At 44.8% G+C, this 25,093-nt stretch overlaps 1 protein-coding gene across 1 annotated transcript in view; it reads left to right on the top strand.

Moving 5' to 3' along the window:
* VAT1L (vesicle amine transport 1 like) overlaps positions 1-25,093 on the top strand; it is a 120,300-nt gene that overhangs the window by 75,300 nt on the left and 19,907 nt on the right. The window lies entirely within an intron of this gene.

Genomic DNA, 25,093 nt, shown 5'->3' with positions numbered 1-25,093 from the left:
TCCTTGCTTCTCCAGCTACAGCTGTGAATTTCTGATGAAAGTCTGTGTACTTCTTTCCTAGGTTTCACTTTCAACATCTAACTGGAGGGTAGTAGCAGGGCTTCCTCTGTGGGACGGGTGCTTAGGCAAACATCACAAGGCCACAGGTTGAAGGCTCTCGGGGCACTGCAGCCTCAGATATCATCTTAGAAGACAAGCAGTGGTGGGGCCCTGCCTCTCTTTCATCCAGCACTTTCCTCTCTGATTTGCTGCTACCATGAAATGAACAGACCCACTGGTGCTCTTTCCTTATGCTTTTGCTTGTTTCAAAGGCATTTGCCACTTTATGGAACAGAAGCTCTTCACAACACAAATGATAAACACATGCTGGCATGTGGATCCTGCCAATCTTCCCGCCACCTCCTTCCTGATGACTAAACTGTTTGCTTGTTTGCGGTGAGGCTGCCAGGAAAGTGCCGCGCTCCCGTTAGTCACTTCATAAACTGGAAGGGAGCAGCTGCTTCCAGAGCCCTGAAGAGGTGACAGATCACTGCAGTGCCTGAAGTCCAGTGTTCGCCCTGAGCTAGGCACTGTGTACTCAGCGATCTGTGCATGAGTTCACCCCACTCATGGCAAGCTGCAAGGAAGGAGCTGTTATTTCTCCCATCTTACAGATGAGGACACTGAGGCTTGAATACAATTAAGTGACCTGGGTCAACCCACACAGCCAGAAATTGGCAAAGTCAAATCACAGGGCTCATGCGGGCTCTTTCTTGAGGCTGTGCCCATAACCAAGGCTTCCTCCCACTCCCAGCGGTGGGGATGGCTTTGTCTTGAGCCCCTCCCTCCCCCTGATTGTCTCCTGTCCAATTGGAGACCTCCTGGCTCAGGGACAGAAGACTTCAGTGATTACAGATGGGAGATTCTGAATCTCAAGCCTGAGTTACCAGCATCTGTAAAATGGAAATGATAACTTTGGCTTTTCCTGCCTGTTCCAAAGATTACCACGTGCAATGTGTAGGCTGCAAACTGCATGATGAATATAAGTGCTTCAAGGGGTGTGCTTGGCATGACCATAGTTTATTTCCTCTCCATTTCTTCTCCACATTTTGAAATGATTTATTTATTTTTATTGGAAAAGAAAGGAAGCAAAGAGGAAGATAGTTCACTCCCCAAATGGCCCAAATAGCTGAGGCTATCCAAAGTCAGGAGCTAGGAGTTTGTTCCGGGTCTTTCACCTGAGTGCAGGATTCCAAGGCTTTGGGAATGTTCTCCACTGCTCTCCTAAGTCACAAGCAGGGAAGCTGGATGAGAAATTGAGCAGCAGCATGTGAACTGGCACCCATATGGAGTGTCAGTGCTTGCAGGTGGAGGACCAGCTAATTGAGCCTTCATTTCAGCTTTTCATACCTGGTCTAGTACCATCACAAGTAAATCCAGGGACTTCACTCAGAAGAGACCCATAGCCATGTTCTCATGATTCTGAGCTGATGCCTCACAATGCTCAAGCCAATACTCAGATTGGGGAACTTATGCCCATATTTCAGATGAGTAGCCTTCTTCGAGACACCTGTCTCTAGGGGTGGGCACAAAACCCTGTGATTCCAGGGCCACTGTTTTGGCATCACCCCCAAAGCCTCATTCAAAACCCAAGTTACTATTCGCGCTATAATTTCATTGCATGGTCAGCAGACCTCCCATCCTCTGGTTCACTCTCCAAGTGCCCCCAACAGCTGGAACTAGAACTAGATTGAAGCTGGGATCTGGGAACTCAGTGCAGGTCTCCTGTGGAGTTGGAGGCACCCAACTGTCTAAATGATTACCAAGCTCCTCCTGGGGTCTGCATTGATGGGAGGCTGCAATGGATGGAACTCAGGCATATCAGTATGTGATGTGAGCGCCTCCCTGGTAGGCCAAATGCCCATTTCTCACTGCATTTTTAAAGTGGTCCATCAAATTGGCAACTGGACCTACTCCAAATAAACTCTTAACTTACAAGCCACTATATCCACAGTTGTGCTGGGAAGGGCAGAATTGACAGTTCAAAGGGATTGTAGCACAGTACACAGTACACAGCTTTATGCTGCCTTTGTGGGGATCAGGCCCCACAGTCCACCAGAGATAGACAGGGCAAGTATTCATACATTAAATCGATTTTTACTCTGATAGACTAAGCAAGATAGTTTGTATGAGGTAGCAGAGCCAGGATTCCAAGCCAGGATTATATTCTAGAGAGCTTGTATGTTCTCGAGTGTGTGTGTGTGTGTGTGTGTGTGTGTGTGTGTGTGTGTGTGTAATTGTGTGTTACTTTGCATCCTTTTAAAAAAAAATCCAGCATAATTTTTCTTCTTGAAAATTGTTAACTATGCAAATAGTGTACAACCACAGTATTCATCATTTAGAATATAGAAATAAAGGGGGGAAATCATCCATAATTGTATCACCTCTGTTAGCGTTTTAATATGCCCTCTCCTGGCTTTGTTCCTACATCTCTTTTTTCCTCCCACAGTTGTCACTGGAAGTGCCCCAAGTCTGCTTATGAGCCTCTGTGTGCAAATTAAGAGTTTATTATCTTGCTTATTTAAGGGGGTGGGGCACAGAGTCACAAACGGAGGCGGTATTTGCTTTGGACTTGTCAACAGGACATTGTGGAGGCAATAGATTTATTTCTAAGTTTATAGCTCTGGAAGCATCAAATTTAATGGTGAAGTGTGGGCTAGAATCAGAAACATTCAGCGAGGAAGCAACCATAAGTGTTAGTAATGGAGCTGATGTGACACTGAAATATGGAAACATGACTGTGAAAGTTAGGTGTTTGTCCTGTGACTTATCTGGTATTCAGCATTTGACGCATTTTCTGCTCTGTTCTTCCATACTCAGGGTCATTTAAAAGAATTGTTGCTAGAGTTCTATCAAATGCCTGCGCCAGAGTCTGCTTGCATGTCACAGAATATGCCTCCCTTGAGTCACAGTATGGCAAGCTGCATGGCCTATGAGTCATCAGAGCATTCTCCCAAGCCCACGGCAAACAGCACTTATCAACCTCAGCCTTTTCCACAAATCCACTAAACCTGTCTCTTCCAACTCAGCAGCCTAGGCAACCCTGTCCACTCCAAGAAGCTACAGTACAGGACTCAAATTAGCTATCCCTGCTAAGCTGTCAATCACGTAACCTGTGTCCAGCTCACTTAAGCAATTGAAGTAAGAGAGCTGCTAGATTTAAGGACAGTTCTTACTGGTGCTTTTGTCTTGGGAATTCTCTAGCATATACTTCTTTCATGGCTTGCCAAGAAAGTGCACATCTTAACAGGCACTTTGGAAACCATCAGGTACAGTTTTCAGTCCAGATGCCTTCAAAGTTTTCTTGGCTTTGATGTATGCATCACTGTGTTTTCATGTAATAGAAACCTAGTTATTTGGAGGTCTTTCAACCACTGAAAACCTCCAAGTTTCTTATGTAGAGTCATCTCTCAGAATTCATATTTATACCAAAATTTTAAAAAGAGTGTAGTATTTAATTATATCCCATACTTAACTTCTAATATACTTCAGGTTATTTATATCATACATGCAATACCGAATGAAATACAAATGGAAAATATCAAACAGTTCTTACACTACAACGATCAGATAATAATGCCAGGAAAATACATCTCTATGTGTTCAGGACAGACATACAATTTTCTCAAACACTTTTTTGATCCATGTTTGGTTGAATTCACAGATTCAGGGTGTATGGAAACGGAGGGCTGACTTCACATTTGTAGCTTAGTGAAATTCTCTTGACTGTGAAGTAAAAATGCATCATACACAACTGTCAAAATGCCAGCTGATGAGTATATCTCATTGTTTCCCTTTGCTTTCTGTTCAGCTCAAAAGAAGCAGAGAATCATGGATGAAATAAGAAATGCACATAATATTCATTTCTTAGTCATTAACTTCACCTATGCATGTTATCAGACAATAGTGAATCAGGTTATTGATATAATTTATCACATTTGCATAAAACACTGCATAATTATCACAATAGATACCAAGGTTTAGAGAAGTTCAACAGCTACTTTTTTGTTGTTGTTCTTTTCAATCACTGGACTTTTTTCTTAACCCGATAAATGCTTTCAAATGTAACTAAAAATAAATGTTAAACAGCATTATGTTTACTGGCTAAGTGTAAAGTCCTCAACAAACTATGAGATAGTGATAACATAGTCTGAAAAAACACTGGCAAAAAAATAGAAGTGAAAATAACACATCAAAAGTATAAAAAGATTATTATGCCTTATATTCCCATAGTTTATAATGCTTTTTTTTTAAAAAAAAGATTTACTGGGCTCAGCGCAGATGAAGTTCTAAAGGCATGGACTGATGGTGATAATGGGGAAAGATTTAATACAGTTATACTGTCTAGGAGGTGGGGCTACTTGAAGGTCCACAGTGCACTGGGGACATGTTCTCAGAAGATAGCTCTCAAGAAAGGGTTGGTTGGAAAAGCCTTCCTCAGGCCCGGTGGCTCTCTCTGCTTCCTGACCTAGTCACCATGTGACCTTCCTCTCCCTCACTGCAGCATTGCCAGCCTCTAGTCTCATGAGAAAGTTGACCCACTGAAACCTGCCTGATCTTGAACCATAGACCTCCAAAACTGTGAGTCAAAACAGCCCCCTTCTTTCCTAAGTAGCGTGTGTCAGGTGCTCAGTCACAGTGATGAAAAGCTCAATTCATAGAACGACTAACAGAAACTACATGTAAAAGAGCCACTGTTTACTGAAGACCCGTTCTAAGCCAAACACTGGATTGGATAGAGGCACACAAAAACGGTGAGAAACATAGACCCAGATGTCTCCCAGAAGATTGCTGACAGCCACTCTGTGGTCCTGGCTATTCTCATTCCTGGTGAGTTAGCTTGGGTATTTTATTTTTAGAAGCAATTACACAATACCGCTCAATTTAAAAGATATTAATACATCACATTACAACTATATTCCTCATCCGAAGAAAAATGCTTCTATGTGTATTATCTCTTTGATTCCTGGTGTTATTGATTTCTTCTCGTTTTTCATTAATGGTACCATTGGTTTCTCTATTCTGAGCTTTGATTCATATACCAGGATATCCTGCTCTATTTCTAACAGTTTTCAGTTTGGACTTACTGTTTTATTTCCTTCCTTTATTGGCATTCTTGGACTTCCTCTGTAACTAAGTGCTGTAGCTGTGTGGCTGAAATAAAGGGGATTTTATTTCCTGCAGTTCTGGGGGCTAAGGCATCCGAGATCAAAGTGTCAGATAATTTGGTTCCTGGTGAAGAGTCTCTTTCTGCCTTATAGATGCCATCCTTCTGGCTGCATCCTGCATGGTTGGGTCAGAGAGGAAGCTGTCTGATGTCTCTACTTCTTTTTTTTTTTTTTTTAAGGTTTATCTATTTTCATTGGAAAGACAGATATACAGAGAGGAAGATCCTCCATCCGATGATTCACTCCCCAAGTGGCCTCAACAGCCAGAGCTGCACCAATCCAAAGCCAGAGCCTGGAGCCTCTTCCAGGTCTTCCACACGGGTGCAGGCTCCCAAGGATTTGGGCCATCCTCCACTGCTTTCCCAGTCCACAAGCAGGGAGCTGAATGGGAAGCAGGGCTGCCAGGATTAGAACCAGTGTCCATATGGGATCCCGGTGAGTTCAAGGCAAGAACTTTAGCCGCCAGGCCACTGCACAGGTCCCAGATGTTTCCACTTCTAATTGCAGGCTGAGTTCTTATGACTGAATATAACCCTAAATACCTGTCATGCATCTAAAAGGCCTCATCTGCCAATGCTGTTGCATGCACATGGGAGTTAAGGCCTTAACATCTGATCCTGGGGAACATAATCATTCAATCTTAGACTGTCTAAATTGCCTAGCTAGAGACTTGGGTCAACCTATCTATCTATCTTTCTTTCTTTCTTTTTGTAAACAATGTAAGAATCTTGAGGAAAGATAAAATGCACTTTGTATGTAGTTTTGCTGGTGTATGGTTCCTTGACTTTAACAATATATATATTTATTTGAAAGGCAGAGTAACAAAAGGGAGGAAGAACCAGACGGAGAAAAGAGAAAGGGGAAAAAAAATGGGGGAGAATCTTTCATCTACTGGCTCATTGCACAAATGGCCCAGATAGCCAGGGTTAGGTCAGGTTGAAGCCAGGAGCCAGGAGGTTCATCTGGGTCACTTCCATCAGTGGTATGAACACACTCAGTGCTTCCCAGTGGTGCAGTGCAGACAACTGGATCAGAAGAGCAGAAAGGGGGACTGACCAGGGGCTGTGACTGGAGATGCAGACAACCCATGTAACTGCTTCACCCACCCTTCCTTCTGTAAATGTCCTTTTATTATAATGTGCATATTGTTGCTCTTACTTTTTCATTCACTTGTAAATTCTCTTTATTGTCAACCTACTATTTACCTAGCTTGGCCAAGGACCCAGAGAAAGAAAATCAATGCATTTTTATGGAGGATAGGCACTCATGGTAAAGTAGCAATGGAAATAGGTGATTAAAGTATGGTGTTGCAAGCTCCATAAAGAGTGGTTTCTAGGGAATGTCGGTGGAAAATGGGAGGAATTGAACTCTGCATGGTTATGAAAGACCCTTTTAAACTCTCTCCTATTTGCCAGTGGGTTATACTTTCTTTGCAAGCTTCTTGTTAGCAACTTAGGAAAACAATTGAGTATTTTAAAGTGCTACAAGGTTTGAAATGCCTCTTCAGTCTTAACAGAAGTAAACTTTGGTTAGGATGACCTCGTTGTCTTCCCAGAAGAAAAGAATTTGAGGCAAATGCAAGTGAAAGCAGTAGCAGACAGGAGATGCTGAAGTTTTCCTTACTGACCTTTTCTGTTTTCCAAGATTCTAACCTTATTTTTTACACTTAAAAACTTGGCAAGGAGGCATCGTCACAGGTTCCTTGGAGGAAGTTTCTAAGAGCAAAGCTGGAGCCCTGCCGGCCCTCCGCAGCCTCATTGGCTGTGCATGTCTGTTTTCCTGCTTCTGATTTCCATTGACTACTAGTATGAGGTCCTACTATTGCCTAGTTATTCACAAGTTGCCTCTCTTTGTTCAGTTTCCCAGGATGGCAGGCCTCTCTGCGTTGTCATTCTGTGTACATCATTACATGTAGGAGGTTGGCTGTGTGAAACGTCCTGTCCCTCAGTGCTCCTCAAGCATGATTCACTCTGTAGCTGGCAGCTTACCACAGGCCCACGGTGTTGAGAAACACGGCTCTTCAGAAACAGTCATCCAAAGCAGTCTCTGGCAATGACTGCCGCTACTCTCCCTGACATTCCAACATTTTATTGGATTTAGGAGGTCTGAGCTCGAATTCATTATAGGTTTAATGTTTAAAAAAAAAAAAAAAACTTTTCCTTGCCTGGGTTGTTTGATTTCCCCCTCAGTATCATTCTGGGTGAATATGGGATGGTTTGCTTCACATCAGAAATTCACTGCATCATTATGTACCCAACAAGCAATGTTATAGGGATAACTCTGCAGAAATGCTTTATGAGTTCTTTTCTTTTTAAAGATTTGGGTTTTTTTTTATTGGAAGGTAAGATGTACAGAGAGAAGGAGATACAGAGAAATCTTCCTTGCACTGGTTCACTCTCCAAGTGACCACAATGGCTGGAGAGTTGACCAGGAGGCAGGTGCAGGGTCCCAAGGCTCTGGGCCATCCTCAGCTGCTTTCCCAGGCCACAAGCAGGGAGCTGGATGGGAAGTGGACCAGCAAGGATATGAACCGGCCCCCATATGGGATCCCAGTGCATGCAAGGCGAGGACGTTAGCCACTAGGCTACCATGTTGGGCCCCTGCTTGTGAGTTCTTTAAAGTATTTCATTCACTCATCACATTGTTACTGAGACATGCTATGTACTGGAGGATAGGTGAGGAAGACCCAAGCATATAGTACCAATAGACCAAGCATATAGCACAATCAAAGAGCTTCCAGGTCTGGGGCAGCCAGGCAGGGCCTTAACAGAGGAGACTGCCTTTGACCTAGTTCTGCATCTCAGACTGCTGCCTTCTTACCACTGTGGTTAGTCCAACAGGAAAGCCAAGTGACTGACTCAGCATCAGAATTTGACTTAGCCGATGAGTCCCTCTAAGTAGTTCCTGGGACACGGGCTTGTGTGTAGGAATTGATCTGGGTGGTGATATCTGAGGGAAATAGTGAGAAGGAGGGTATTCAGGAAAGGAAAAGAAGAAGTGCTAATGAAAGCCCATTGCTGCTACAACTGCTGGTTGATGCCAGGGCCCGGGGAGACTGAGAAATGCAGCTCAACTCTGTCTTCTAGGGGAATGGCTATTAGCCTCCATCCTCATCGGCAGACTGACAACTGTCCCACTACTGCGGAATTGAGCATGCGTGAGAGACAGGTCAGGGAGAAGCAAAGATGCGGGCAGGGCTCAGGACACCACGCAGTCGGGCAGTCTGTCCCAGCAGCAGGAGCTGGAATGCGAAGGGGGCTCAGAAGACTTTAACTGATGTACAAGAGGTATACAGTACAACAAATACTGTTTCTTTTGTGGAATAAGGTAGACAGACCTATGTGTCTTATACAATACAGCAGAGAAATCTCCCAAATGGAGGGACACATTTAACAGCCAGCCCTACAACAGAAAGGCCTGACATGTTAACTTCTGATTCCTGTGGTATGAATACTTCCACTGTGAGCAGTATCACATTACCAACTAGACATCATTGGAAATGCAGAATTGCCCCAGTACACATTTCTAGACCCAGGTTCCATAGGGAGTAGCTGCCATATGGGTGATGAATTCTACCAAGCACAGAGCTCACCTTTGCTCATCTTCACTGTATGCTTGCCTAGCCAATACAATATAACTGGAGAAGCAATTTCAGACCCTGTGGGAATGTTTACAGAGAGACTTTTCAAAATATGCAGGCAAAACATCCCTCAGGTGCTCCAGGCTTCATAGGCCTACTACGCCACCATTTTTCAGATCTCAGTTCAGCTCTCTTCATAGCGCAACATCCACCCCGCAGCTCAGGTCTCACCGGTATGCTCCCAGCACCAAGTCCTTCCAACATGCAAATGGATCTGACTTTTCATTGTCATATTCCTTATCAAACAGTGTGCTTCCTACAGGTAGGGGCACACATGTTCAGTTTTTCTGTCCCCAGAACTTAATTTACTAGCTCAGTGCCCAAAACTTTGTAAATATTGGCTCTTCCTTCCCCCTTACCTAGGAGAAGGATACTAAATGGATACCAAGTGCTGTGTCTGCCCCTGAGCTGGGCCATTTAAGTCTATGAAAAGCAAAAGCCCATGGCTATGTTTCTCACCATCATCAGTGATTTTTAGTGTCTATTTAAAGAGAGTGGCAATAAAAGCATGGAGTAGCAATGAAAAGTTGAAATAACAGCCTCAGACAACAATAGCAAAGCCATGGCAAGGCTCTCCATAATTAATTGTCAAGTGGAAAGCCTAGATAATAGAAGGTGCAGGGTTCAGGAAAAGCCAGCTGAGAACACCTAATGCACCTGCAGTAGGGCAGTCAGTCCGTCGTCTGACAGCCATGACCACTCTGTGGCTTTGATACGTGAAAGGGAGAGGGGAACTGGGAGAGGGGAACCGTGAGCCACAGATGCTGCTGAAAGCAAAGATATGTGATGATGTTCGTCATGCACTGACGTGAGCTGGACCTTGCTCTTTATTTTTTTAAGAAAAGATTTATGGTTTCTTTTTGAAAGTCAGATTGAGAGAGGGGACTGGAAAGAGAGAGAGAGAGAGAAATCTTCCATGAACTGCTTCACTTCCCCAGATGGCTATAGTGGTCAGCGTGGTCGGGCTAAAGCCAGGAGTCAGGAGCCAAGAGGTTCATCCTGGTTTCTCACATGCATGGCTTTTCCAGGCCATTATCAAGAAGCTGAGCATCCAGGACATGAACCGATACCCATACGAGATGCCAGCACTGCAGGCAGCCCTATGCCATAGCACTGGCTGCTGAACCATGTTCTATACAGTCTGTGCTTCCCCTAAAATTCCCGAGAAGCAGATGGTATCATTTATCCCTACTGCACAAAGATAAGGCAGCGTGGAGTAAATTAACGTGTTCCAAATCACACAGTGAGATAGGGAAGCTAAGACAGTGGATTTTATTCAAACAGTTCTGTTTAAATCAGGTGAAGACAGTTCTTTGTCAATCAGCTGTAGATTTTTCTAAACTTGACCTTCTGCACTTCTCCTTCTTGGCAATAGAGTCATACACTCAGTGGGACTTCTCTGCAATGAGAGTCATACAGACAGTGGAACTACTAAGTGCTTGGAGCTCTTCCAGATTGTTCTCAGTCAGTCTTTCCGTGGCCAACCTGACAGTGGTGGGTAAGGAGGCAAAGGCTCACACAGCCTCCGTAGTTGGTCTAAGACCACCGTCTGCTCAATGGAGGAGCCTTGGGTGTGTGACGTCCCTGAGTTTCTTCCCACAGCTGCATGTGTGTGTCCTTCAACTAAGCTCTGCCTTCCTACTTCCTCCTGAGTACGGCCCCAATGGGATTGCTATTGTCTGGCAGTGTTGTTCCCTGACTTGGCTAGCCAAGAGATGTGGACCCTAGTACATTTGTTTCCTAGCAAAGGAAATAAGCCCTGAGCTACCCACTAAAATCCTGGACACCAGAGCTGTAGGGACAGTTGAGACCCTTGTCAGAATCAGCAGGTGAGGAATGTGAGGGTGTGGGGTTTGGAATATAGAGAAAACATGGCAAAAGGTCCAGGATCTACTCTGTGAACTCCATGAGGATGCTGAAGGCTTCCCCTCAGCAGAGAGGCTGCTCACTATTCAGTGACAACATTTACTAGGAAAACGTTTGAAGGCTGCCTTGTTTTCTCAAGCTCTTTGAAACTAAAGCCACTCACACAGTGAGTGTTCAGAGAGCTTTGGCTGCTAGCCGAGAACCATGTTGGACTCAGAGTTACGAAACTGACACAGTGCTATACCAAAGTTGTCCAAACCGGCTCACAAGATCCACTTGTTTAGTGTTCAGCAATTTCACGAGCCAGTCATAAACTGAAGCTATTCTATATTGAACTACACAAGCTTACTCAAAATTTTTAATAAGAACAAATGTGATATACATTTGAATCTCATTATTTCTTAATTAATCTACTGTATTTGACTCTATGCTCCTGAGGTTATTTGCATGTATTGTAGCTATTGGCTGGAAGTGCTGCGTAACAGAATACTACCACGCACTGCATTGCAATGCCACACTCAATGACATCTCCTACCAATCAGCTATGATAGGATTTACACCATAGAAATTGGCAGACACTGTAATCACGAATTGATTCATCACTTTGTTTACTGTCTAGACTTAAGAAAATAATGGAGAAAATATGAATAATGCAAATCAAACTTTAATATGCGTCTTGTCTAGGACTGAAGCTCAAAGAGATTACATCTTAGTGAACAGAATGTCTATGTGGATGAGCAATTGTTTCAATTGCACATGAGGCTGAATGACACTAAATGTATTGCATGGAGATGAGCTAGACTGGACAGCAACTAAATATGTCAGATCGTGAATAAACTCTACCCTAGGTTGGGTATGGATAAGAGTTAGACACAATCAATAAAAGCAATCTCTGGGAATAAATTGATTATTTGGACTTAGAAGGGGGAGACAGTGAGGGAGAGAGGGAAATATAGTTATCTTTAGAATTCTCTCTCTGGGGTCCAGCACCGTGGCCTAGCAGCTAAAGTCCTTGCCTTGAATGCACTGGGATCCCATATGGGCACCAGTCCTAATCTCAGTGGCCCTGCTTCCTACCCAGCTCCCTGCTTGTGGCCTGGGAAAGCAGTGGAGGACAGTCCAAAGCCTTGAGATCCTGTACCCGCATGGGAGACTCGGAAGAGCTCCTGGATCCTGGCTTCGGATTGGCTTAGCTCCGGCCGTCACTTGGGGAGTGAATCATTGGACAGAAGATCTTCCTCTGTCTCTCCTCCTCCTCCTTGCTATATATATCTGCCTTTCCAATAAAATAAATAAATCTTAAAAAAAATCTCTATGAATACATGAAATCTTTTTATATTAAAAAATTTCAACAAGAGAATTGTAAATGTTATGCTCATTTGCCCACTAGTTACTACACATTCTCTATAATGCCAAAGCTTATTATAAACTTAGGAATGCATACATATGACAGTTTTCCTTCCCCAGTCAGTTGTCAGACACTTGCTGCGGCATGACTGGCTCTTACCTGACACATGCAGACATAAAGTCTACTTGGGGGAAAACAAACAACATGAGGAAAAGAAGAGCTCATGTCCCCGTGTTTTCATGAGTGATGCCTTGACGGGACTGGTGAGTGGGTGTGTAGGGGAGTCATCAGAGAAGGTCCCATGGAGGAGCTGGTTCGGAATCAGACCACGAAGGAAGCATGGCAGTGTAGAGTATGAGTGAAAACAGCCAAGGCTCAGGGGCAGAAGGCCTTGTTGATGAATCATTGATGAAATATTGAAATGTAAATTAAAAGACCCATCCTGTGGGAATGGACCAGTGACTGGGAGAACTAATGACAAGTGAGGTGCAAAAGAGATGGAGTCCCACAAAGGGGTCCTGAGAGTGCAAGATCAAGTGCAAGATGTGCATTTGGTGCTTTCGAGCACACTGGCAGGGAATGTCTGGAAGGGAAGTGACCTCTCCAAGTTACATGATGAATCCAGCCCCTCCTGCCACTAGCAGGACATTAATCCCACTTGAGGTATCATGAGAGAAATCCTGCCCATTGGCATTCCTCAGCATCAGCTCCCAGCACTCACTGGCTAAAAGCTATCCCAGAGTGGGACGCAATGGTGTAGCAGGCTGATCCTCCTCCCACACTGTCAGCATCCCATATGGGGCTGGTTCCTGTCCCAGCTCCTCCACTTTCTGTCCAGCTTCCTGCCTATGATCTGGGAAAGCAGCAGAGGATGCCTCAAACCCATGAGCCCCTGTACCCACACGGAAGACGCAGAAGAAACTTCTGGCTCCTGATTCCTGACTTTGGATCAGCTCATCTCTGGCTATCACGGCATTTAAACAGTGAACCAGGGATGGAAGATAGCTCTCTTTCTTCTTCTTTCTATAAATATGTCTTTCAAATAAAATAATATTTTTTAAATGAGCTGTTCCAAGGTGGGGAACGTTAATTTTCTGACACATGCAGCTTACACTACAGGCAACATGAGCAAGAGACAGTCTTAGAAATGCACTGTGTATTCTGTGCGATCGGTAAGAATGAAGAGTTACGGCAGGTCCCTGAAAGCAGCTACTATAACCATGGGTCAGTTTCCTGTACTCAACAATAGGAATTTACTACATGCTGTTGAGCAGTCAGTGTCCCTGGCACCTTTCTTTGTGCTAGATCCCTACCGTGTGGCCCAGCAGAAAGCCTAGGGAGACATTGAAAGACTGGAGTTCGAGTCTGTGTATACCATTTAGTCGCTGAATGAATATGAAGCTGAGAAAGCACTTGTCTCCTATTACGTAGGAATCATGTTATTTTCCCCTTAAGGTCTGAGAGTATAGAGAAGAAAGCTCTGTAAATTACTCTTTTCTTTGTTATAATCACAAGGTCTACAAAGCGAGTGAGGTTTCCAAAAGAACCAATGGCAAGGTTGCTTTATTTACTTATTTTATAATCTTCTCCTAAAGGGATTCTTCTTCTGCCACATTGAGTTCTGCTCTTTTCTAAGCCAGGCCCACCTTCAGAGTGACCTTCGCCACTTCTCTGCTTTGTGGTTGGCGTTCTGGGCAAAGAGCATCTTCAGAGTGACCTTCGCCACTTCTCTGCTTTGTGGTTGGCGTTCTGGGCAAAGAGCATCTTCTGATTACTGCTGATTGTGCTGATGGTGACAATAGTCATTTTCACAGTAATAGCCATGCAGGACAGAAGTTCTAACAAACACTACTTTGCTTTTTTTTTTTTAAGAAAATCATCTTTGTACATTAGTCCAATGAATCAAAGTTTATTATTCATCCAGCAGCACTGGAAGGATTTAGATAAAATATATGGTTGAGTAATTTGTCTCAGTGGCTTCATGAAGCCTCTAAACTGAAAATTGAACCCTCACAGTTATCATGGAAGCCTTATTGCACTGATTAGGAATCAAGGATGAGCAGAAAAAGCCAGAGGAAATTTAAACTCTTCCTAGTTAGTAGTAAGATGATAGGAGGCAAGACCCAAAAGGTAAAACCAAACCGGAAGAGGGAAGAAAAAGAGGAAGAGGGGAGGGTTTTGTTTTTGTTTTTTATTAAAGCAGTGCCTTTCATCATATCACCTTTGATACTAGCAAATAGAAATTGCTAAGGGAACCAAGGTCCCACTGCAAATTTAACAAAAATAATCAAATCCACCCTGATTCACTTCCAGAGATCCCTGCTCAACATTGCAATTAAGGAAGCGACTTTCAGTCCAGCTCGAAGTCACCACGGTTTCATTGCATTTTGATTTGTTGGTAGTGACTGTTAATAGAGAGTTTGTAGGGTTACAGATGAGAAGAACTGCTATAGGATGGTGCCGAGATTTGATACTATTAAGCCAAGAATCCCTTCAATAAGTTTCCCTGACTTTCTGGTTCCGCTAAACCCCTGGGAGGGAAGGAACAACTATGACCAAACTAAGTAAGGTTTGTGTTGATGTGTTCTGCCTTTGAAGAAGAAATGCAGGGCTACAAGAACTCAGGACCCCTGGATGGCCCCAGTTTTATGCTTAGGGGACTCCTTGGAAGCCAGACCCTGAGATTTGAGATATCCAAGACTCTAAAAATCTAGGATGTTTGGCCCCATCACCCTAGGAAACCAACTATTAATAGTACCTTGACAGGCAGGAAGTAGGCAGATAAAAAGGGGAGGCATATACCTAATCTTTCCTATCAAAAATACACACTTGGAAGAATTTCACATCCAGTAAATGTGTGAATGGAGAGCTGTGGGGATTCAGGAACTTACTAATTGGCTCAAGAAATTATAAGACTGCCGCACTCACCCCCACCCCAGCTGGCCAAGCAAGCTGTTTGTTCTGTGGGTATCTCAGAGGCCAGGAAGAGGTGATGCGCTGAGCCAACAAAGCAAAAGACTGATACAGGCTTTTAGAAACATTCTTCTCACTACAACCCAGTTAATGAAACTGCTAGCCATGTAGGCAGCCAATGCAATGGCCTCTCATTCACTGTAGACACAGGTTCAACCTCAGATTCTGTCCATTCTTCCCTCTGTCTCCTGGATACAGGCCTTTTCCTTCCTTCCACAGTCACCTGCCATTTCCCCCCAGCTAGACTCCTTCACTGACCATTTGTCTCCAGCCATCTGTCCTCTCCCTTGACCCCTGCTGTCATTATCTCCCTTTGACTCACAGCAGAATGGCCTGCCAGGAGCATAGGTGCAATCCATGGTGCACTTGGCTGATTGTGCTGTAAGGCAGATAGAAAACCTCCTCCTTCCAGTCATTTCTCAGCATCCAGCTCCATTCCTGAAAATATGACTTTAAAATGGGAAGGGAATGCATTTGCCCTCCCAAGCCCTTGATGGGTAATTTTTACTTTGTTTATGCTTCTGTTCCTTCCAACTCTGAGCTCCTTGAAAGTTAGAACCATCCCTTCTTCATCTCAGGGTGGAGAATGTGTGGCATAATACCTGGCCCATGTAGATTCCCAGGAAATGCTCGTTCGATGGAATTACTCTCTCATGTGTGCACACGTGCACTTCCTCCTCTCTGTACCTCAGCACGGTTATTATTTAAAATTAAGCTGCTCAGGGAAGCAGGAATCATCCATCACTCCTTGCTATCTAGCCTCTATTTATTCAAGAGTCTGCTGGATCACTCCAAGGTATCCATCTGACTTTTCCCAGCAGAGGCTGTGTGGAGAGGGAGAAGGGAAGGCATTGAAGCCTACTAGCTGCTGATAAATGGCTAAGAGTCCCACAGTTTTCATTTGTGTGTGTGTGTGTGTTTTAGGATACTCTGTGTGCATGCTAGGGAGAAAAACAGGAAGCCCCTTTGTCATTCCTACCTTGTAAATCAGATCGAGCTGTACAGGAATGTGTGTTGTACCTAAACTTGGAGGGTGTTTTGATTGGGAAGTGTGCTGGGCTGATGAGCTGGAACCAAACATTCTCCAATTAACAGCAACAAGCTGGCACTGAACCGCCAAGTGTCCTGCGACAGTGGCACCAGGCAGCATATTCAAGATTAATTGAAAATGCCGGCCTGAAGAACACCCCCCGCCTCCCTGCCCCCACAGCGTTTCCTTCTTCCAAACAGGGCCATGGTAAACTGGTGAGCTAGGGAGGCTGTGAGAACATGCGAGTGTTTGCAGGCGAGTTCCAGCTGCCTTCGGAGGCCCTGTTTCCTGGTGGGGTAGTACTCATGAGCTGAAGGATGTCTGAGACAGAGGGTGGAAGAAAGCATGTTGTCATGCACAGAAAGGATAAGCTGAAAAGGCAAGGGTATCTAGCACTATGAAGATGGATTCAGTTCAGCTGCTTCATGTAAAACATAATCCATGTCTAGACACAGCTTATGCTCCTGAAGGAATAGTAGAGCAAGCGAGATGGGGACTGCTCCATCCTCCCACAGCATGGGGCCCCACTGAGTCCTCCTGTGGTCTTGGGAAGTCTGCCTTGCACGCAGTCTCAGCCACTGCAGATGTTGACAACTTCTCATCTGACCTGGGATGGGTTTTAAGGTCCCAAAGATGAGTCATGGACACTGACACCTGCTGGAACACTGACCCCTGGGGCAGCAAAAAGAGGGGGAAGCAGATGACAAAGTCCCATCCGAGGAACTCTCCAAAACACAGCTGCCATTGCTAGGGGAAGCAGTCACTTCTTAAACCTCCTCTGCATGTGAAAACCCACAGTGACTGAACAAACAGAGGCGATGGATGCCATCAAGGCATGTGTGTCAGGATAAAAGGCCTACTCTGTGCATAGACAAGGGGACTTGGGAAAGTGCAGGAATGTTTAAATTCCTTTTTACCACAAACTTTGGGAAGTGCTATCACGTGCATTTAATGCATATCTGAACGTAATGTGCTTGCATTTGTGCATAAATGCATATAAACCATGGAATAAATTCATCAGACATTAATAACAAATCTCCATTGCTCTAGATTTGTAAGGACAAATCAGTTTTGGTGGGTTGACAGTGGTTATGTGGAAATGTGTCTTAGGAAGGATTCTGAGACCACATCTTTACCTTAAAGGTAACCAGGGCTATTATTAAGAGAGTTGTGGGTACCATGTCATGTAGGCTGTCAGGGGTCCTGTCTTTCCTAATTGGAGCCAGCTGGAGCCCGAAGATGCTCTTGCATAGAAGGCACATGGAGTTGCTTTCCTGGCATGTGGTTGATCCTGCCTCCAACCCCCCCCCCAGCCCCCCTTTGCACTGAGAGGTTTTATGGTGAGAAAAGTCTCCACTGTGTAGCTCAGAAAGGTATCTGGAGATATTCATTCTGAGATTCCCTTTTAGGAGCCCCCATGGGAGAACATTCAGGAGATAAGACCTGATCTTCGCTTGAGACACTGATTTGCTCTGATCTGGGGACCAAACGTTCTCTCCTGACTTTTGTCCCCCTCCGTGGCCTGGGCTGTAAGAGACAAACATGAGCTTCCCCAGGGACCTATGCTCATCTGACTCTTGACATAGCTTTATGTCTCTCTAGATGTTTTCCCTTTATCCTAACTCCAGCCTTTTCTTTGAGACTTTCAGGCGTTTGTGTTTTTCCTAGATCACTTCAAATCCTACTTAAGTCACAGGCAGAAATTGTGTATAGTTTGGGGGGCAGAAAAGTTTTCCACTGAGTCCCTAAGAGCCTCAGTTGTTATTATGTGGTCAAGTTAAGCTTTTGCAGTACTGCAATTGATGCAAATGATGTGTGTGTGCATGTGTGTCTCAGTACCTATGTCTAAGCAGGTCCATGTCTCTGTGTGACTTTGTCTTTTGTATGTATTTGTATGTATGTATTTATGTATCTGTGTATCTCTGGGTTTGCATCTTTATCTAAGCCCATGTCTATCTGGCTTGGTGTGTCTGTGTCTCTGTGTTCCATGTCTGCATGGCTATGCATCTGTGTGTATACCATGCATGTATAAAATCCACACATCTCTCATTGGGTTTTGGAATTTTAAAGGCACCATGTTCAGGCTCAGCTACTCGGAGTCACGGAATTGCAATGATTGCCAAGGCTGGCCCCATTCAGGAAGCAGAGTTGGTGACGTCTCAGTTGAGCAGACAGAGGGAGCCTGCACCATTGTTAGAAACGTGCTATTTCTTAATGACTGCAACAGAGTGTTCTTTCCTTGCCTTGGCCTCGGAGTGAAAGAAGATGAATTCTTTATGATGAAAAGATAAGCAGCTGCCAGGAGCTTGTCACAGCTAAGAAAGTGAGGCAGGGGGGTGACATGGCGCGTGACAGCCAGGATAGGGTTAGAGGGGAAAAGAAGCAAAAGCAAAACAGGGGCTGAGAGCATCAAAGGTGACGGCACTCGCACTGTTCTGGGCATTCTTTAGAGGCTTTCCTTAAACTTGCTCACCCCAATCATTTCCCGCTTGAAAAGATGAAGCAACTGATACAAAGCAGGTTCAGTCTTTTCCCATGGAACTCAGCTGAGCTCCCTAAGTCCTCAGCTGCTCATTGCACAGTGACTCTCAGAGTGAGATCTGTGAACCACTTGGGCTGCCATGGCTAGGCAGCTTCATCCCAGGCAGACCTATATCTGTAGGTTCTAGGTTGAGTTTTTTGTTCCATGCATGTGGTCTTGAGGACCATCACACACTGCTACTGATGGCCTCTCAAAGTCAGCCATTTTGGCCTCAGTGGTGGGCTGTGGCAAGTTCCCCAACTCAGAAAGCTTCCCCAGCAGCAGGCCCTAGAGTCTCTACAGCCTCTTGAGCCTCAATCCTGGGAAAAGGGCATTTGTGGGCCAACAGTAGCTGGGCATGAGGACTGGGAAGGGGCTGCAGCATCCACTCCAAGAAGCAACTTCTGTGTCCCCAGTGTGGACGGACAGGTACAAGACACAGCAATGTGTTCCCTTGCTGGGTTCCTTCTGCTGTGTCTTGAGCTTTCAGAGACTCCCTGTGGCGTTCCCAGAAACCAGATTCCTGTCTGGTCAAGTGAGTTGCTTCTCTGGGCCCCAGTTTCCCAGTATATAAAATGAAAAGGCTGTGCAAGGATGTTTCCTAAGGTCCCTTGCTGCTCAGAGTGTCCATTTTGGCTTGACAATTGCAGCTTTTGCAACCAAGCTGCCAGCAGTTTAAACAACAACAACAGCAACAACAAAGATGGCTGGTTGGAAAGCTGCCCTAGGACTGCTAATAAAAGCTGAGTGGCTCACCTGCTGGTGGTGGAGGACATCTGCATCTGTACCTCTGAAACCAGACGTCCTGCTGTCCCTTGCCAGCTGAGGGAGAGCAGGCAGCTGACTCAACTTCTGGGAACCTCATTGTCTCCAGTGGTCAGCTGGGATCCTCCGAACCCCGGGAACTGTGCTGACTCAGGCCCATTAACCAAGCCTGTGGTCTGCAGGTGTCTGAATCTCTGCCTTTGCCATTTGCTAGGCCCTGGGCTTTGATTTGATTTCTTCCTCCTGACCGTGGTCAGGGTCTCTGCTTCAGCCAGGACCCCTCCGGCAGCAAGAACAGCTTCTGCACAGGGTCCTATGAGATGCCACCGCCCCGACCCATGTCAAGCAATTTGAACATCTACCCTCAGCTTTCCCTAAGCTTCCTTCCCCTTCCACTCTTCATATCCCCTCAGCCTAGCCTCCAAGACCTTCAAGTCCCTTTCTCTCTATCTAGCAGAGAAGTTTTTTCTTTTCCCTCAAGATCTGGCATTGGCAAATGCCCAAGTTCCAGGCAGGGAAAGGCTGCCTCGATCGGTCTCTGCCCAATTTTGCTTTACTGCAGGGACTTCATTCCAACCCACTGACCTTCCTCATAAGAGGAATTCTGATTCATAAAACATGTCCAGCTATTCATGTGGAGCCTGGTAGTAGCTACCTGCTGACAACTTGGGTGGTCCCGCAGTGTGTCTCAGAGAAGGTTCTCAAAATAAATAGTTAACTGGTCATTCTCTACCACCAACAATTATGATCAACAACAACCAGGGTAAGGCAAAGCAGGTTGCTTAGGTACAACATTGAAGGCACTGATGCCTATGTAAGAACCTTCTTAACTCTGTGACCCTCAGCCCCTCCCTGACCCTACCCTCACCCTGGCCTACAGTTGTGACTACAACTACCTAATCCTTCTAAGCATTTGAATCTGGTCTCCCTTTTTACCAAATAGCAGTTTGACCTTGATCAAGTTGCCTGCGCTTCAGTCTCCTATTTATAAAATCAGGCCATTAATACTGCTTAATGGAAAGGATTGTGGCGGTGATTAACAGTGTGTGCCCATGTATGCATAGCACTTCGTTCCCGGAAAGCTGCTTTTCTCTGCCCTGAGTCAATATCAGAGAAAAAGGCACCATTTCAGCTTTCCAGGCTTTAGTGTTTTCTCTGCTTCATTTAATAAATGAACTCGGCAGGAGATGGGACTGGCCCAGAACCATTTTTCACAGTTCCCCTTGCTAAAATCAATTTTGCTTTTTTTTATGGGCCCCGCGGATGACGTCAAGTCTAGAGGAGAGACTAAAGGCAACGGAAAGAATAAAAAAGATCGTGGGGCTGTGGCGTTGTTGCTGGGTCACAGAGGGGTGCCTTTTGAGAAATCTTTAAAAACAACCTGCCTAGCTCAAGGCACCATCTTTCTTTAGTCAGCACGCTGCCCCTCTTTTTTGCTTGGAATGACCTTGACCATGAAACTGAACAAATGCTTTATTTATTGATTAAGTAGGTAGAATGTGGCCAGATTTTCTAAAATACATTTCAAGACAAAAGCCCACAGTCTTCCCCAGCCCTTCCGCATGTCCACTGGCTCCCCATGCAGATCTGACTAAGCCTTTGGTATCAGCCCAGAGTCGAGTCAGGGCTGCACCTCAGTCCTCTCTTGGTGTGACCTGGAAAGGACCCCTTATCTCAAAGGAAACAATCACGATCAAGGGAATCAGATTTGACATCAAGCCCCTCTTCAATGACGTGTTCCACTCAAGTCACCAAGATGAATTATAAACACGATGGTGCAAAATGCCTCCAATGATGAGGCATGTGGGAAGGTAAGAGGCGGGTTTTTTTTTTGTTTATAAGTTGATATCTTCTAGGTTGCTGCTGCACGATGCTGACGCAGTTTGAATGCTCTTTGTGTTTTGTGTTCCACCTTCTGCAGATGGATGGAATGTGACATCTCTGTTTCCAGAAATTCCCCTCCCTCTTCGTCAATAATTAGTTTCTTGACTCAGTGCCATCTGAGTAATGGCAGACTCTTTCTCTGGGCAAGGATCATTAGTGAGGTAAAGATCAGCCACATTTTTCTCAACATTGGTACAAACAGGAGTTACGTGAGTTCTTGGTGGGTGTGTTACTCCTTCAGGACTTCAAGACATGCTAAATTCCCCCCAGCCTTGCATGCTTTGTACATAAAGCCTTTGTAGCAATTCTCAGCTCCTGCACATCATGGATGTGTGCCACAGAACATTTAAAAGATGAAAGTAAATTTCAAGTGGGAGAAAAGAGTCCCATTTCCCCCAAAAAATCAGCATCTCTCAAACCAGTGACATTTCCAGAGGAATAGAGAGGGAAGCTGATGCCAACTCTGCTGAGGCCACCTTACTCTTACTAAGTGCTTCGTTAATCACAAGAGGATATGAGGGAGGTGCTGTAGTTATCTCCATTTTAGAGTGCAGCAAGCACTTAGCAGTTAGGCTGTTCCTCTGAGAAGACCCAGCTGGTAAGTTTGAACTTGGCAGAGTGATTCCAAAACTGCACTTCAAGCCCCCTCCATGTCCAGTGTATAGACACTGCTTCTGGCACACTTTGTTTCCTAGTGATCCTGCAACCAGCATTCACTGCCTATGAATGAACCCATGATGGATGAACCACCTGCTAGCCCCAGTGCTTTACCCTTCTTTTGATAAGTCACCAACAACTCCACTTGTTCTACCTATCCTACCGGGGTGACCCACCAACACCCACCCCTGTGTGTATTCCTGATCATTCTTGAAGTGAACTCCCAGCCTGTGCACAGCGTCCATAGCAGCCATTAGGCTTTCGCCACCGTTACTACTCTCGGTGTTTAGCACACGTTGGCCATCACTACCTACTCTACCCCTTGGCCCTATCTCCCATCTTTATGTCTTTTGAATGATGTTCTTTCATGGATTGTAGATGACACTTTGAAAATCAAACCCAAAAACAGCTTTGAAAAGGGGTCTCAAGGATTTGGCCTCACTTGCTTCTCACTGTAAATTCCCTGGCACCCCCCCCCCCGAAAAAAAAAAAAAACCTTTAGAAAGCAAGGATCATCTTTCAGTATTTGGATCAATCTAATCCTCCAACGTTTAATGAAAACCCTCCACTGTTAAGAAAACTTTTCTCTTGTTCCCAAGAAAATTCACATCTCCCGTTGGCCTGTCTAGTATTGCAGAGATGCCCAAGGGAGCATGCAAATGACAATCTTTTCTTGTTTCCTTCCAAATCCAGAAAGAGTGGGTGAAGTTGGGCTGGTCTCCTGACTGCATTCTCTGGCTTGACCAAGATCCAACATCCCTGCCAATATCTTTTATGGAATATGCATGATACAAATTTTGAATTTAATCTCCTTTTAAATCTCAACACTCCAGAGGGTGCTCTTGATGTCAGACCCAACACACACAAGGTGCTAGTGGCCACTTGCTCGGGGGGCACACAGCCCTTCTGTGAGGCAGCTGTGCTTCAACTCCAGAATATTCTCCTCCAGAGAATAATCTGCTTTTTGAGATTGCCTCTCATGTCAGAATTACTGCCTCTGATGACTCTTCTTTGCTTGAGGGGGTAGCAGGGACTGACACAGCTCAGCTTCCTATAAAAGGGTACCAGCCCACACCAAATGGTACAGTGTCAGAAGTAAATGATTCTGAGATTTAACGGTTTCAAAAACTCTTTGCAAAATAAGGAAACTGAGATCCAAACACAGGAAATAACTTGTCCCCAGAGTAGACACTTTATCTCTGGGAAGCCAATGATGGTAGCCTAGATTAGGTTCTGCGTCATGTGCTCTATGGAGCAGGAGGCCAAGGGATGTTCAAAGATATTGTAGGAAATGGGAAGGAAGGATTCTGGGGTGAAATGCCGCATTTGCTGACGTGTAAAACTTGATATAGCCCTATTTTATAAAGAAATTCCATACAGGAGAGCATGTCCCATCTATTTTTTTTAAAGTGATTTTGTAGTGGGAGAAAATCTAGCAATATAAATGCAGATTGTTACAGAGTAAAACTTCAGAAGGAAATTATGAAGTCTACAAGTGTAGTAATACCTTACCACTGCCCAATGGGATATGAAAACCACACAGAAAAGAAACAGGGCTGATATGAAGTGAATTATGGCACCCGGTAGGGTTAAAACCCAGACATTGAAGTTCAAAATATTAGGTGGGGAAGCCCACCATTTGTATTTTTGCAATTTTGTAAACTTGATACATTTCAAAAGAAAAAAAAAAAAACACCGTACTTAACATGAAGATCTTTACTGTAAGATTTTGGGGGCATGTCTGTTGTAGCCACTTGACTAGGGGGTAATCCTACATTATTTTCTTTGGGTTTTCATTCATTGATTCAAACCAAGCACTTAGTCCAGGCTAACGTTCATATTCTCATTCTCTTGTTGTGAAGCAGGAAGAGGAATGCAGAAAAATTAATTCTATGTATTTGAAATAGAGAATAATTTAAGAGACACTAAGTTAAACCAAGTGAAACAGCAGGATTTCTTGTCCAGGGGGTATGTGTATTTCTCACTGAGTTGACTGTAAAAATTCTTTGTACCTTATTTAATAGGATTTCAAAAGGCACCAAGGCCCCAGGGAAACACAGCTTGGGAAAATAATTTCCTTCCAAACATATCACTGTCTCTGCAGTACTCGTACTTGGGAAAAGAGTGGGACAGTTCTAGGCCTTCTGTAATGTGCAGTAGAAACAGAGGATCCAGAGAAGCGAACAAGCAAGCGCTGCTTTCTACCAGTGATGCTGTTTTCGTGATGCGGCCACTCATTATTCACGCTGGCCACAGCACACCCAGGTTCCCCTTCTCCCTCCTCTGCCTACCCACCTGCGTTCCTGCTGGTCTCCATGGAGTCACAGAAATCCAAAGGGAAATAACAAAGAGGGTCTTTGTTCAACAGAAGTGCTAAGACAGCTCTTAGGAGAGGGCTCCTGAGAGTTAAGAGTCCACACAGGACCATGCAGTGATTTCAAGGATTTAAGGCACAGACAAGGGAGACAAGGAAAGCCTGAAGAAGTGGTATGTGGGCAGGAAGTGGAAGGGAGACACTATTGTGAAGAGAGCCTGGGAAAGAGGGGGTATTGAGGTCCTGGGGTGGAAGTGGACTAAGTACCATGGAAAGGCAATAGAGGTAACCATGGCTGGGATCAGGAAATATATAAGGAAAGCAGCAGTAGATGAGGTCAGAGAAGCAGGGGAATTCTCCAAACTGGGAGTGAGGAAAGCCACAGGAGCTGTTGCAGCAATGAATTTACATGGCTTGAGGGACTCGGTTTTATCTAAGGTTCCTCTGTACAGGTGGACTGTTCCTGGGATGAGGAATAGAGCAGCAGCAGCGAAGTAAGTAGCAAGCTGCTCAAGTCTTTCAGATAAAAGCTGATGGTAGCTCAGATAGCTGTGGTCAGAAGGGAGGTGGTTAGATTCAGATTATTTTGGGTATTAAACCAGTCAGACTCACTGGTGGAATGTATAAACAGGTGGAGGGGATGAAGAGAAACCTCTAGATCTCCTGTCAGAAAAGCAGGAGACCCTTGGCCCGGTGCAATGGCTCAGTGGCTAAATCTTCACCTTGCAAGTGCCTGGGTCTCACATGGGTGCACATGGGGGAGTATGCACAGTAATTTCTTTGCTCCCCCATGGTTAGGGGGAAAAAAAGCCAACTCTTATCTCCAATCTCGCATATACCCAGAAAGATGCAGGGAGAGAGAAGAAAAAACAAGAGGAGAAGGGCAAG

The sequence above is a fragment of the Ochotona curzoniae genome, unplaced genomic scaffold (genome assembly GCF_017591425.1).
Source record: "Ochotona curzoniae isolate NIBS_2020 unplaced genomic scaffold, NIBS_Ocur_1.0 contig_3622, whole genome shotgun sequence".
NCBI classification, from domain to species: Eukaryota; Metazoa; Chordata; class Mammalia; order Lagomorpha; family Ochotonidae; genus Ochotona; species Ochotona curzoniae.
The sequence above is the reverse complement of the archived record's forward strand: the minus strand, read 5'-3'. Positions and strand labels throughout refer to the sequence as shown.